The following is a 13,959-nucleotide window of genomic DNA, read 5'->3' on the forward strand; positions in this document are numbered from 1 at the left end:
AACCGAAAGGAGGTGGGTCGAGATAGAGGATTTGATTTGTTCCCCATGCAAAATAAAAAGTCTTCTCTGGCTCAATAAAAAGTGTAGACCACCGAAGAGTTTCAAGAACCCGGTGATATCCTTTGCCTATAATCTCTGGGACTCCCTCAAATACAAGTTTCAACTAACCGGTACCCCTTCCCTCATGCAACCCCTATTCTCGGACCCCTCCCTTCCTTTTTACACAGAAACCCTGCTCTCCCATACCTGGGTTCAAAAAGGACTCACGAGAGTCAAGGATATTTTCACTCAAGGGAAAGTCCCCCCATTCGCTTCTCTACAAACCAATCATGATATCCCCTCTTCCGATTTTTCAGATTTCTACAGGTTAGGCATTATATCCAATCAGTCTTCAAATCAAGTCAAGCCCATGCTTTAACTCTGTTTGAGAACTGGTGTCTACACCAGCCCCACACAAAGGGCATTATCGCCAGAATATATCAAAGTTTATCCTCTATCAAGAGCAATCAAACCCCCGATAACTAAATGGTATCCTGGGAAAAAGATCTTAACGTCTGTATAGAACTCGATACTTGGAAAGACATCTGGGAAGTTGCCTCCAAAAATTCATTGTGCGTTGTAATTAAAGAGAATATTTACAAGTTAATATTCAGATGGTATATGACTCCTGCCAGGCTGCACTCTTTCCTCCCAGGGGTCTCCTCTCTGTGTTGGCGTGGTTGTGGTGAAGTGGGGAATATTCTGCATATATTCTGGTCATGTCCCAAAATCTAACAAACATGGACGGAAGTGTTCACCTTAATACACAAGATCCTAGAAATCACTGTCCCACATGACCCAGTATACAGTATATACTGCTAGGCAAGCCAATGGCCAATTTTCCCCGAAAAAAGCTAGAGTACTAGCCCAAATATTAAATGCTACACAGTGTATTATTGCCAAAAATTGGAAACAACCTGCCCCCCATCCTTAAACCAAATAAATAACAAAATTTGGCATATAGTTTATATGGAAAAACTCTCAGCCTATCTGAACGGCTCTACCTCGTAATTCTCTAAGATTTGGGCTCCTTGGTTTCGCCATGCAGGTATATCCCCATATATAGATTAGAATTTGTAGAACAGAGTGATACATGTGGTAATTAAATTGTTGTGTACAATGCTATATTGTTACAAATGCTACCCCTTCCCCCCTCCCCGACCCCCCCTTTATCTGTTATATGTTTTGTTTATTTTTATTTCGTATGTACAAAAAAATGCTCAATAAAAATGTAAGTAACAAAAAAAAAAAACAGTGTCTCTTGGAATGTTATTTATGACTTGAGGTGTTAAATAGTCCCTGAATGTTAGTGATATAAGTGTGTGGGTGGGTGTGTATGTATGTAAATATAAATGAATGAAGAGCCCACAGTGTATACAGCGCTTTACAAAAGGTTTGTGTGGAGTGGGAGTGTATATCAATGGTGTGAGTAGGTGTGGAAATGTGAGAGTGTTGCTTTACTAAAAGTTTGTGCAGATACTATGTGGTCCCAATTGGTATATAGTGATGGAATTACATAGAGTATATGTATGTGTAAGAGATAGCTTTGTGTGCATATATAGAGCAGTATGTATAGACATTTTTTTTTTTACATTCCGTGGAGAAAGAATGAAGCCACTTTTGAAAAAAAACTTTTCTGCACTGTTTTGACATTCACGAAGGACTTACAGAATGCCAAAACCTGCAAATCTGAGCGGAAACGGCCCTTTCTGCATGGATATACTGTAAAGTATGCACAACTGCAGCTACTAGAATATGCCCCTTTGTGTGAAATCCAGCTGGACGCTTACATAGACTTATAAAATGTGGACCTATTTGTCCAACACTAGACATCTGGTAACCCTACAAACGCTGCTCTCTGAAGTGGATTCAGATATATACTGTAAGCATGTCAAAATATTCCTTGTACATTGGTAGAGGGTTTTTTTGGAACATGCTTTTCTTGTTATTCTACAGAATACACTTACAGAACTGTTTAATCAGAAAGTGCTATATACAAATACGCTCGGCTTGATCAATCATTTTTCACAAAATAATATTCTATAGAGATATCTCTTTCATTTTCTCTGTTTTATGTAGTCATTCTTTGTCCCCATTTTTCAAATATGTAGCATACACTATCAATATGTTCTGCCTCCCATGAGATACCAGCTGTGCCAGGTGTTTTAATGTTGATGTTGCATATCTGCTATTTCTGTGGCCTTAAGGAAATAACTAACATTCTTTAATGTCATCCTTGGAAATGCTGTCTATGGCAAATTATTCTGCAGCATTAATTCCCAATCAAGCAGAGGACTCAGATTGGTCATTTGGCAAAGATAAAGACTGAAACTTCTGCAAACATTAACATTATAAAATCAGACAGCAGAAAAAGGCCTCCTTAGTAGAATGCATTTTAGGGAGTTGCTTTTTTGCCCTGAATCAAGATTTAATTCTATCACACCAAATACCAAAATAATTGTTTATTGGAGTTGGACTCCTTTTCAAGGAATAACATTTTTATTATAGGAAAATGCAGGTGCATATCCCCTGTGATGCCCCAAATAATCACCACTATAATGATAAACAATTCACAAAAGGGGGTATGGACCCTCTACTAAAAAGATAAGTCTGCACACTGTCTTAGCAAAGTAAAAAAGTTATTTTTATTTAAAAACAAAATTCATATCAAAGTACAATAAATATACTTACATGTAATTAGAATAACCAATAACACCAGAGAATACAAAAGGCCAACACACCTGAGAATTGTTTATGTTGTTAAAGGGGGGATTATTTGGAAATATGCACCTATGGGGATATACATCTTAATTTTTGCCATAAAATAGTTTTTATTCCCTGAATAGGAGTGCACCACCTCTAAAGAAATCTTTTGTTGCTATATTCTCAGATCATTTTTTTAATTGTTTATTCCAAATACCAACAACTAAATGCATATTACTGTATTCAGAAGCACAGATCTGCCCTTGTTGCATCTAGAGGCAACCTTGCTTACCTGTGAGCGAGCAGTAAGTCTTATACAGTAGCAGTGTTTGTTTGTTTGTTTTAAATCTGCTGCTTTGGTCAGGAGTTATAATCGCTTGAAATGTTGTGTCTGAAGGTTAAAATGAAGTTCTCCCCAGAACCCTGTATAGTCAAAAGGCATCCATGAGACACTAGAGATTAAGGAAATAATGATTTTTAATGCAATAATATATATATATAATTATATATATATATATATATATATATATATATATATATATATATATATATATATATATATATATATATATATATATATATATAAAACGGGGTTTCATCCCCCCCAATCGCAGATTCTACTGTGTGGGTGCAGGAAACATATATTGTTACTCGGTGTGGTGCATAACCTGTTGGCTCACAAGAGGGCTGAGCTTCCGCCACGGGGAACCTGGGGCAATTATACTAGGAATACTACTTACATTCGATGCAGCGCCTCCACCTGCGATGGCTCCCACCAGAGGGGGAGTGGTTCCTCGCAGGACAATCAATAAACACATACACAGTGATTATATTAACTAATACCTTTACTAACAAGCAATATAACATATCACGCAATACCCTTATATAACCTGTGTCCCTCTCTAGAGGAGACACCTACTGCGTCGCGCAGGACGCTTCCCCAACACCAAGTGAGCCCACCCAGTGTCCAAGGAAACCCCACCCAATGTCCCGCACTCTTGCAGAGAGTCAATGGGTGACTGCGCAGTCACAGTTAAGCCAAGGGCCCTGTGGTGCACTTATGTATTAGATACCTGCCGAGCACTCCGGTGCTCGGGTCAGCAATCTTCACAAAGGCTCAGTTGGCGATGACTCCTTCAACCGAACTTCTGCATGTGGACCGCTAGAGCGGTCCCACTCCGGAACAGTCTCTGTGGACCCCAACGTGGGTCCAACCACTTCACGGGAACAGCAATCTTCACTGTGACCCTATCTATCTAAGGGCACGTGCTACACTATAGGCCGTCCCTATAGTACAGCAACCTGTAGTGGCTTGGGGAACTCCTATGGGCCTACAGGGGTTAAGGACCTGTCCCACTCCCCTAACTACCCAAGTCCCTTCAGCCTCACTAACCGCTGACAGCCAACGTGCTGCGCAACAAGGTGCCTGCCTGTCAGACCTCACAGCACTGACCGCTGTGACTCTGACAAGGCAGCACTCTAAACTAAGGGCAGCGTCCCTATCTTGGGCCTCCCTCAGTAATTACCCACTACCCTAGTGGGGGGTTGGGGCCTATCTGGGGTGCAGGTACCTATAGGGCCGCAGGAGCTGTACTCTCTCCCCGCGCCCTTCCTTCCCTCACAGCTCCCCTGCTCCAACGGGTTAACCTGAGTGGCAGGGTCCCTCTCTCTAGAGCAGTCCCTGGCAACACTCTCTCTATCAGAGTAACTAACTACCTCAGACCCTGGGGGTGCTGGCCTAGTGCAGCGAGTTCTGGACTCCTGTACCCTACCTCCTTCCTTGGGCTGATCCGGTCTCTGACTGCTGGCTAACGTGCTGTAAGCCCGCCAAATGTATCTCTTCTCCAGGGGCTTCCTAAGCCCTATTGGCTCCCTGGTGTCACGTGGGGCATACAGAGGCTCATGGGATCTGTAGTCCCAGCTCAGAGCCTTCCCTGATAGGCTAGGGCTTTGCGGGCTTTTCCCCACCTCTCCTGCACCTGCGCAAGCTCCCTCTAGCTGCCTCAACCTTCCCTGAGCTGTCCCTACTCTCGCGCGACTTTGCCCTGTCTCTGGGGCTCTCCCTACGCTATCGCGTCCCTGCGCATGCGCAACCCGCAGCGCAATGGCGGCGCCCTGCTTCACCGGCCGCCGTGACCTGGGAGACGAGATCGCGGCCTTAGCAACGGCCCAATCGCGTCCCCGGCAACCGGCCGCAGGCGGAGGAAGCCGCGCTGCTCCCTGCTCCAGCCCCCACCCTTGGAAGCAGCCGTCGGGTCTGTCGGCACCCGCGACTGCGCTGCACCAAGGGAGGGGGTCTCCAGGAGCCACTGGAGCTCCAGGCTATATATATATATTAGCAAGAGAACAGCATGCTCAATAGGCAAGATGCTAAGATACTTAATGAGTTAAACTCATATTGGCTTCTGGGGGGAATACTGCTTTAAAATAAGAAACTGAAAAGCATATTTTTAGTTGGTTTTATATATAGACATATATTTTGTTCTATTATTTCTGTTGAGCATATCAAGGTCATTAAAGATGAAACCTTATCACTACAAACCCTTGTTTATAGATGGCTAGCTACGACACTAATGACCTTGCAGCTGTACCTCTCACATTGGACTTCTTGGAAATAAGCTTATCTACCAGTCAAGGACGCCGGCATCTGATTTCTAACTTTAAATCAGTGATATGTTTTGTTTTCTCTTTTACTCTGTAATTTATGCCAACGAGTCAGCAAAAACTCTAGGAGACATAAACCATTCATTTTAAAAAACATCTGTGTGTTTTTTTTAAATATTACCTATAATCAGTCACATAAGTGTAACGGGTGTTCCCCCCCCCAGTCGCAGATATAGTGTGGGGTGCAAGGGAACATACAAGGTTACCATAGGTGTGGTGCATTACCTGTTGGCTCACAGGAGGGCTGAGCTTCCGCTAAGGGAAACCTGGGACAATTATAGGATAATATGAGTAACCGCGTACTCGGTACAGCGCCTCCACCTGCGATGGCTCCCACCAGAGGGGAAGTGGTTCCTCGCAGGACAATACACAATAATCACGTACCACAGAGTGAATAATAACTAATACCTTTACTAATATGCATAAACGACATGCGACATCAACAACATAGCAACAGGTATCCCTCGCTAGGGGCAACCTGTCTATGGCGTCTCGCAGGACGAGTACGCTACCTTGCACCACGGCGGGTGCCCACACCTTATGCGTCTCGGCGGACGCTAACACCTTAGGTGCCTCGGCGGACGCTAACACTTTATGCGTCACGGCGGACGCTAACACGTTATGCGTCACGGCGGACGCTAATACCGTCCACAGAATGATCCCACCCCGTGTCCAGTAAACCCCAACCCAATGTCTCGCACTCCCCAGTCCTATATTTATGTGTGTGTGACTGCGCAGCCACTATGTCTGTTGATAGGCCTTGTTGGTGCACGTGCGGGTGTGGGTTACCTGCCGAGCACTCCGGTGCTCGGACCTGCAACGGACTTCTCAAAGGGGTCTAGGCGAGTTCCTGCACGAGGTCCGGCTCCAACACAGGATAATCCCTCAGGGGCGATCCCACCCTGATAACAGTCCAGCTTGCTCCGCAAGGCACGCAAATTCTTACTCTCCAATAGCTAATGGGACTGATCCCTAACTTAGGGCCTGTCCCTACAATACTTCACTAAGATGACTCAGGGCTATCTGGGGCCTAGGGGAATTGCTGGCCTAGTGCAGAGAGTCACTGACTCCTGCACCCTACCTCCTTCCCCTAGCTGCTCCGGTCACCAACTGCTCTCTGCAAAAACCCCGCGAAATGTATCCATTCCCTGCAAGCAGGGAGCTCCTCTAGCCCTATTGGCTCCCTGGCGTCACATGGGGTTCCCTAATGCTCTTGGGAGCTGTAGTCCCTCTCTAATACCTTCCCTGGTAGGCTAGGGCTTCGCGGGCTCACCCCTGCGCATGCGCGAACTGACTGGCGTTCTCCGGCTCTCTTCGCCAGCCGCCGGGACCTTAGAGACGCGATCGCGGCCTTAGCGACGGCCCGATCGCGTCCCCGGCAACCGCCCCGCTCGCGGGGAAAAGGCGCTGCTACCTCCTTCGGCCCCCACCCTCCGGAATGTCCTCTGCGCATGCGTGCGCAATCGCCTATGGCGGCGCCCTGCACCGGGACCCGACAGGACCCTAGCAACGCGTCCGACCGCGTCCTTGACAACCGGTTCCTGCTCGCGGAGTCGCGCTATCTTGGTGAGTGTCGCGAGGGGGCCCATACCACCGCGGGGGACCTGGTTACATCCTCCCCCTGGTAAAATCCCCAACGTCCTCGCTTGGGACACCATGCAATGCAACTATATACAAAGGTTATATAATGAAAATGGCGTAACATACTTATATAATGAAATTTTCAACAACCAACCGTGATTTCACTATTATCAGCTCTAAATCAGATTGCACATTTCATTGAACATCACAATAACTGACTGTACTTTGCTGCGAGCCCACTGCTGAGCCTCATAATGGGGTGCCCCAACTTGATCATAGGTTACCCGGTTTGGAGGGTACCTGACTCTTTGGCTCCTACGGAGTTGTTCTTCTGCGACTCCCTCGGGGGAGTAGTAAACACAGTCCTGAGGCTCAGCCTCTTCCCTTCAGGGGATAATTGTCTCTGAACAGTCTCTGTTAGGCACAAAGCACGGGCTCTGTGCATCCAAAGGCTGGCCCGTTGGGGCCACCTTAGTAGGCATTGGCCTACGGGGCCCTTTACCCGTAGCTCCTCCAGGAGATGCCCCTTCTGTGGGGAAGTCCCTTTGAGAGGGTCCCTCCATAGGATCCTCAGAAGTTTCAGAGTGGGTCTCATTATTGACAGTCTCTTGACCCATCTCTGACGACTCGGACTCACCGTTGAGCGGTGTGGCCAGTATCTCTGTCTCTTCATCTTCTACTTGTGGAATGGGGAGAAGATGATTGCGGTGCCATACCTTTACCCGGCCATCGGTGTCTTTGATGCGATAGACCGGGAGGCCCGGCATCTGGGACTCTATTTCATACACTCCGTCTCTCCATCGGTCGGCCAATTTGTGCTTTCCCGGGACTCCCAAATTCCGAAGCAATACCGCATCCCCAGGACGAAGTTCCCGATATCTGACCTTATGGTCGTATCGCCTTTTGTTGTCAGCGTTCAACTTAGCTGTAGCCTTCTCAGCTTGTTGATAGGCCTGCTGTAAACTGTCTTTGAGTCTTTGTACGTATTTAAAATGGGTAGCATTGTGTATCCCATCTGTCGAAACTCTAAGACGTATGTCTACTGGCAGTCTTGCCTCTCGCCCGAACATGAGGAAGTAGGGGGAGAATCCCGTTGATTCGTGTCTAGTGCAATTGTACGCATGCACCAGGGCCTCTACGTGTCGGATCCATTCAGTTTTCTGAGCACTCTGTAGTGTTCCGAGCATATCCAGTAAGGTTCGATTAAAGCGCTCGGGCAGTGCGTCTCCTTCGGGGTGATACGGGGTTGTTCGAGACTTGGTGATATCCAGCATTTTGAGTAACTCTCTGATCAAAGTACTCTCAAAGTCCCGCCCTTGATCGGAGTGCAGGCGGTTAGGGAGACCGTAGTGCACGAAGTACTTCTCCCATAATATTTTTGCCACGGTGATGGCTTTCTGATCTTTAGTGGGGAAGGCCTGAGCATACCGGGTGTAATGGTCCGTGACGACTAGCACGTTGCATATTCCCCGGCTGTCAGGCTCAATGCACAGAAAGTCCATACACAACAAGGTCCATGGGGCCCGAACTTTTTAGATGGCCCATGGGGGCTGCTCGTGTAGGCAGAGTCTTGCGCTGTATACACCTAGTACAGCGGCGACAGTGACGTTCGACGGCCTCTCGCATCTTGGGCCAAAAAAAACGATCTCTGACCAGCCCAAAAGTCTTGTCTATACCCAGGTGTCCATGATCATCGTGTAGAGACTTCAACACCAGATATTGTAAGTTCTTAGGGAGGACTAGTTGCCGCCTATCCGGGTGGTTGTGGTATTGCACCACCCGATAGAGTAAGCAATTGTCTATCTCGAATTTGTCCCATTCCCGCATGAGCAAGGCCACCAAGTCATTGGGAGCGCGTTTCAGAAGGGCTGGGTTCTGCTTTTCAACGGCTCGCCTGATGATACTAACGACTGGGTCTCGTATTTGGTAGTCTACTAGATCCTTCCACCGTAACACCTTGTCATGCGTGATGTTCATCCCTTTTGGGTCGCAGTAGGCGGCTGGGACAGCCTGCGACCGGCATCCCACTGAGTCGGCCACTCTTAATTCTGAAAAGGCCACTTGGTCGTTGACGATAGCGGCCATGCTACACATAGCTCGCACTCCGGGTCCTGGGATTTCCTCCCATTCCTCGTCATCTGGATTAGCACTTAACCCTGGTCGTCTGGATAGGGCGTCAGCCCCTATATTCAAGGGTCCCGGCTTATACTTCATGGTGAACCGGTAGCTGCTTAGAGCGGCCAGCCAGCGGTGTCCAGCGGCGTCTAACTTAGCCGAGGTGTTGACATAAGTGAGGGGATTGTTATCCGTCCTTACTTCGAAGGTAACACCATACAGGTAGTCGTGGAGCTTCTCGGTGATAGCCCACTTGAGAGACAGAAATTCCAGCTTGTGGACGGGGTATCTCTGTTCACTGGGTGTCAGGCTGCGGCTGATATAGGCTACAGGCCGAAGGCCCTCCGGGTGCTTCTGATGCAGGACGGCACCCAGTCCATTGAGACTGGCATCCACATGTAGAACGTAAGGCTGTTCGGGGTCAGCATACGCAAGCACCGGTGCCTCAGTTAGACACTTCTTCAATTTCAGGAAGGCCTGCTCGCACTCAGGCATCCATTTATCACCAAATGGTTGGCGTGCCGATACAGCTTTCCTCCCGGTCTCTGAGGGATATATCTTCAACAGACTGTTCAGTGGTTTAGCTCTACTAGAGTACCCTTCCACGAAGCGACGGTAATACCCACAGAACCCCAAGAAGGATCGCAGCTCCGTGACATTCTCGGGACGAGGCCAGTTCACTACTGCTTCTACCTTGGCGGGGTCGGTGGCGATCCCTTGGGCGGACACGATGTGTCCCACGTAGGTTACTGAGGTATGGCAAAACCGGCACTTGTCTAGGGACAATTTCAATCCTTCGTCTCCCAGACGGTCGATCACTTTGAGTAATCGCTCTTCGTGCTCTTCCAGAGTGCTTCCGAAGACGATGATGTCATCCAGGTATACAAGACACTCCCGCGGGCTCATGTCCCCGATAGTCTTTTCCATCAGCCGTTGGAAAGTAGCGGGCGCCCCACATATACCTTGGGGCATACGTGTAAATTGGTAGAATCCCAACGGGCAGACGAAAGCTGTTTTCTCCTGATCTTCCGTATTCATAGGCACCTGATAGTACCCGGATCGGAGGTCGAGCACGCTAAACCACTGACTTCCATTCAGCGCATTCAGTATCTCTTCAATGCGCGGAAGGTTGTACTGATCCGGTATTGTACGATTGTTCAGAGTTCGATAGTCGACGCACAGTCGTACGGATCCGTTCTTTTTACGCACTACCACTATGGGTGATGCGTAGGGCCCCCGAGACTCCGTCAAAATCCCGGCATCTTCCATATCGTGAATGACGTTCCTTACATCGTCCACATCCCGTGGGGCGATGCGACGAGAGCGTTCTCGGAACGGGGTGACATCACTCAGACGAATGGCATGTTTGGCGCTGCGACTGCACCCCACATCCATCTCACTCGTGGAGAACACCTGTCGTCGTCGATTCAACTGGGTTGTCAGCCGCTCCTTCCACTGGTTGGACAGTGTCGACTCACCGAAGTTGAAGTCCAGCTTGACTAACCGTTCATCCCCGGCCACCGCCTTCACCTGAGGCGTGGTTTCTACAGGGCTGACTGGATATATGCAACCTAACTTCTGGTCGGCATCAAATTCCATCGGGAAGGGAGAGAGGTTCTGGACATACACGTGGGTTCGGAGTGGAATCCTGGTTGTCCACTCCCTCACTTCGGGTAGTACCCTATACCCTCTCCGGGCCTCTTCTTCTTCAGGCGCATTCTCCAGAGAGAACAGCTGGTCGCTCTTATCTCGTTCGGGGTAACAACACCAGACGTCCATCTTTTGCACTCCCCCTGGTAATATGGTCGTCAGTCCCCGTTGACGGTTGTAGAGATCCCCATGGCGCTCCAGAGCATATACCCGATTGCACTCTTCTCGCAGGACTGGATCTAGGAGAGCGGTGGCTAGCGGCAGCTCGTTAGTCTCTTTCAGATACGCCCGGATCACCGCTTGTACTATGTCAGCGTTGGTGCCCAAGATGATCGGGTACTTGCACTGGTCTTGGGGCTCCGGACACACCAAGGCCGCCACATGCATGGGGTGTCTCTTGCCGGTATTCAGCTGAAGTATTTCCATTTGAACCTTTACAATCCCATCGATGGGGTAGTCTTCATTACTTAGCCCCCGTACGGTCACGTGTTCGGCCGCTCTCAGGGTGCAGTGTCGGAGGTGCTGTTCATAGAACGGGCGGTATATAATGGTCACCTGTGACCCCGTGTCCAGTAGAGCCGACGCATATATCCCTTCTAGTAACACCGGTACGATAGCTGCAGGGCCTACTTGGCTGTAATTTTCCCGGTTGGTGGCGTCACCCCCTGCGTCGGCATCCGCCGGGGCATCGGTGGTTCCCTGAGGGGTCTCCCCGTCAAACTCGGCGGTTTGTACTCGGCATAGCATCGACCGGGCTGAGTTTCTTCGGTCGGGGGTTTTGTCCTCGGAGGGGTCCTCCCTTTCTGGGCAATCACGGAACAATCACGGAAGAAGTGGCCCTTTTTACCGCAGGTATAGCAAGGGAGGTCTCTTGGATCCGAGCGGCCCCTGTGCGGAGAAGATGATTTACGGGCGGGTCTAACTTTGGAGCCCGAATCTTTAGTGGCGGCCTCATTGTCCTGATTCTGGGTTTTCTTGGCCTTTGACGCAGCAGCACGTGAAGGTTCACTGGGGGAAGGCTCCTTAGGCTTCTTGGAAGTGTGCAACTGAGCATAGGCTTCATGTTTTTTTATCTCATCCATTAGCCTTTCCCAGGAAGGGGGGTCACCCTGCATCAAGGAGCACTTTATCATGATCACGATATGATGGCCAGGTATCGCTCCTCTCAGAAATTGATCCCGACAGTATTCATCCACCTGGGCAGCCGTGATGCTTTTCCTTTTTCGCATTTCCCACAAGACGGCTCGAATCCGCTGTAGGAAATCAGATAGCTCTTCTCCGTCTTTCTGGCAAAGATTGAAATACCGCTTCATCAATTGTCCTATGTCCTCGGTCCGCCCATATGCCCGCACAAGAGTCTCTAGCATTTGATGTGCGGTGACATCCGCATGCTGATCCTTAGCCATCTGTATGGTGGTGGATGCGGGAGGGCGTAGGCATTCCATTATGCGTTGTCGCTTCACCAGCTCAGAGCACGTCCACTCTTCTAGAACCTGAGAAGTGTATTCTCTCCAAACGTCAAACGCTTCTTCGCCCGTTGGGGTCGGCTTGGTTCCTGAAAAGATTTTTAGTTTTCGATACTGTTGCGAGGTCTGAGCTTCGGATCGGGACTGTCCCATTTCTAGGAGGGCTTGAGCTAGCATTCGGATTTCATCCCCAGGTTTAGCAGACGATTGGGCCATACTTAAGGGGGGACTAGGGTCGGTGGGGGCTGCCCTGTCGGCCCCGCCATAGCTTTCGGAGGGTGAGGCCGATGTATGCATAGCAACCTCTTGTAATTTTGTGCGGGAGCTGCCGGGTTCTGATTTTATGGAGAGTTCCGGATAGACAACAATACAGCAAGAACGGGGTGAGCTTCCGAGCCACAAGCTGGAGGGTCCCTGGCCTTCAGTTATGTCTTGCCCTATGCTCACTAACACGGAACAGTATTCCTCGGCCTCCAAATGTCGCTCTAACTCTTCTATTGTGGCCGCCTCCCGCAGACTTGGGTGTTGCCTCAAGGCCACTTGTATGTACGATGACGGAGTATCAACGGGAACGCCGCGCACCACAAGCGTGTGGCGCGGCGGCACTTGCAGCACTACTGCCCAGTCATGCGCTTCTGCGCGCGACGGGTACGGTGGTGACATTTTGAACAATTTTGGAACGGGCACCCCAGGTCTGACAATCTCAGCAGCGCCTCCAAATGTAACGGGTGTTCCCCCCCCCAGTCGCAGATATAGTGTGGGGTGCAAGGGAACATACAAGGTTACCATAGGTGTGGTGCATTACCTGTTGGCTCACAGGAGGGCTGAGCTTCCGCTAAGGGAAACCTGGGACAATTATAGGATAATATGAGTAACCGCGTACTCGGTACAGCGCCTCCACCTGCGATGGCTCCCACCAGAGGGGAAGTGGTTCCTCGCAGGACAATACACAATAATCACGTACCACAGAGTGAATAATAACTAATACCTTTACTAATATGCATAAACGACATGCGACATCAACAACATAGCAACAGGTATCCCTCGCTAGGGGCAACCTGTCTATGGCGTCTCGCAGGACGAGTACGCTACCTTGCACCACGGCGGGTGCCCACACCTTATGCGTCTCGGCGGACGCTAACACCTTAGGCGCCTCGGCGGACGCTAACACGTTATGCGTCACGGCGGACGCTAATACCGTCCACAGAATGATCCCACCCCGTGTCCAGTAAACCCCAACCCAATGTCTCGCACTCCCCAGTCCTATATTTATGTGTGTGTGACTGCGCAGCCACTATGTCTGTTGATAGGCCTTGTTGGTGCACGTGCGGGTGTGGGTTACCTGCCGAGCACTCCGGTGCTCGGACCTGCAACGGACTTCTCAAAGGGGTCTAGGCGAGTTCCTGCACGAGGTCCGGCTCCAACACAGGATAATCCCTCAGGGGCGATCCCACCCTGATAACAGTCCAGCTTGCTCCGCAAGGCACGCAAATTCTTACTCTCCAATAGCTAATGGGACTGATCCCTAACTTAGGGCCTGTCCCTACAATACTTCACTAAGATGACTCAGGGCTATCTGGGGCCTAGGGGAATTGCTGGCCTAGTGCAGAGAGTCACTGACTCCTGCACCCTACCTCCTTCCCCTAGCTGCTCCGGTCACCAACTGCTCTCTGCAAAAACCCCGCGAAATGTATCCATTCCCTGCAAGCAGGGAGCTCCTCTAGCCCTATTGGCTCCCTGG

The sequence above is a fragment of the Ascaphus truei genome, chromosome 4 (assembly GCF_040206685.1).
Source record: "Ascaphus truei isolate aAscTru1 chromosome 4, aAscTru1.hap1, whole genome shotgun sequence".
Taxonomy (NCBI): Eukaryota; Metazoa; Chordata; class Amphibia; order Anura; family Ascaphidae; genus Ascaphus; species Ascaphus truei.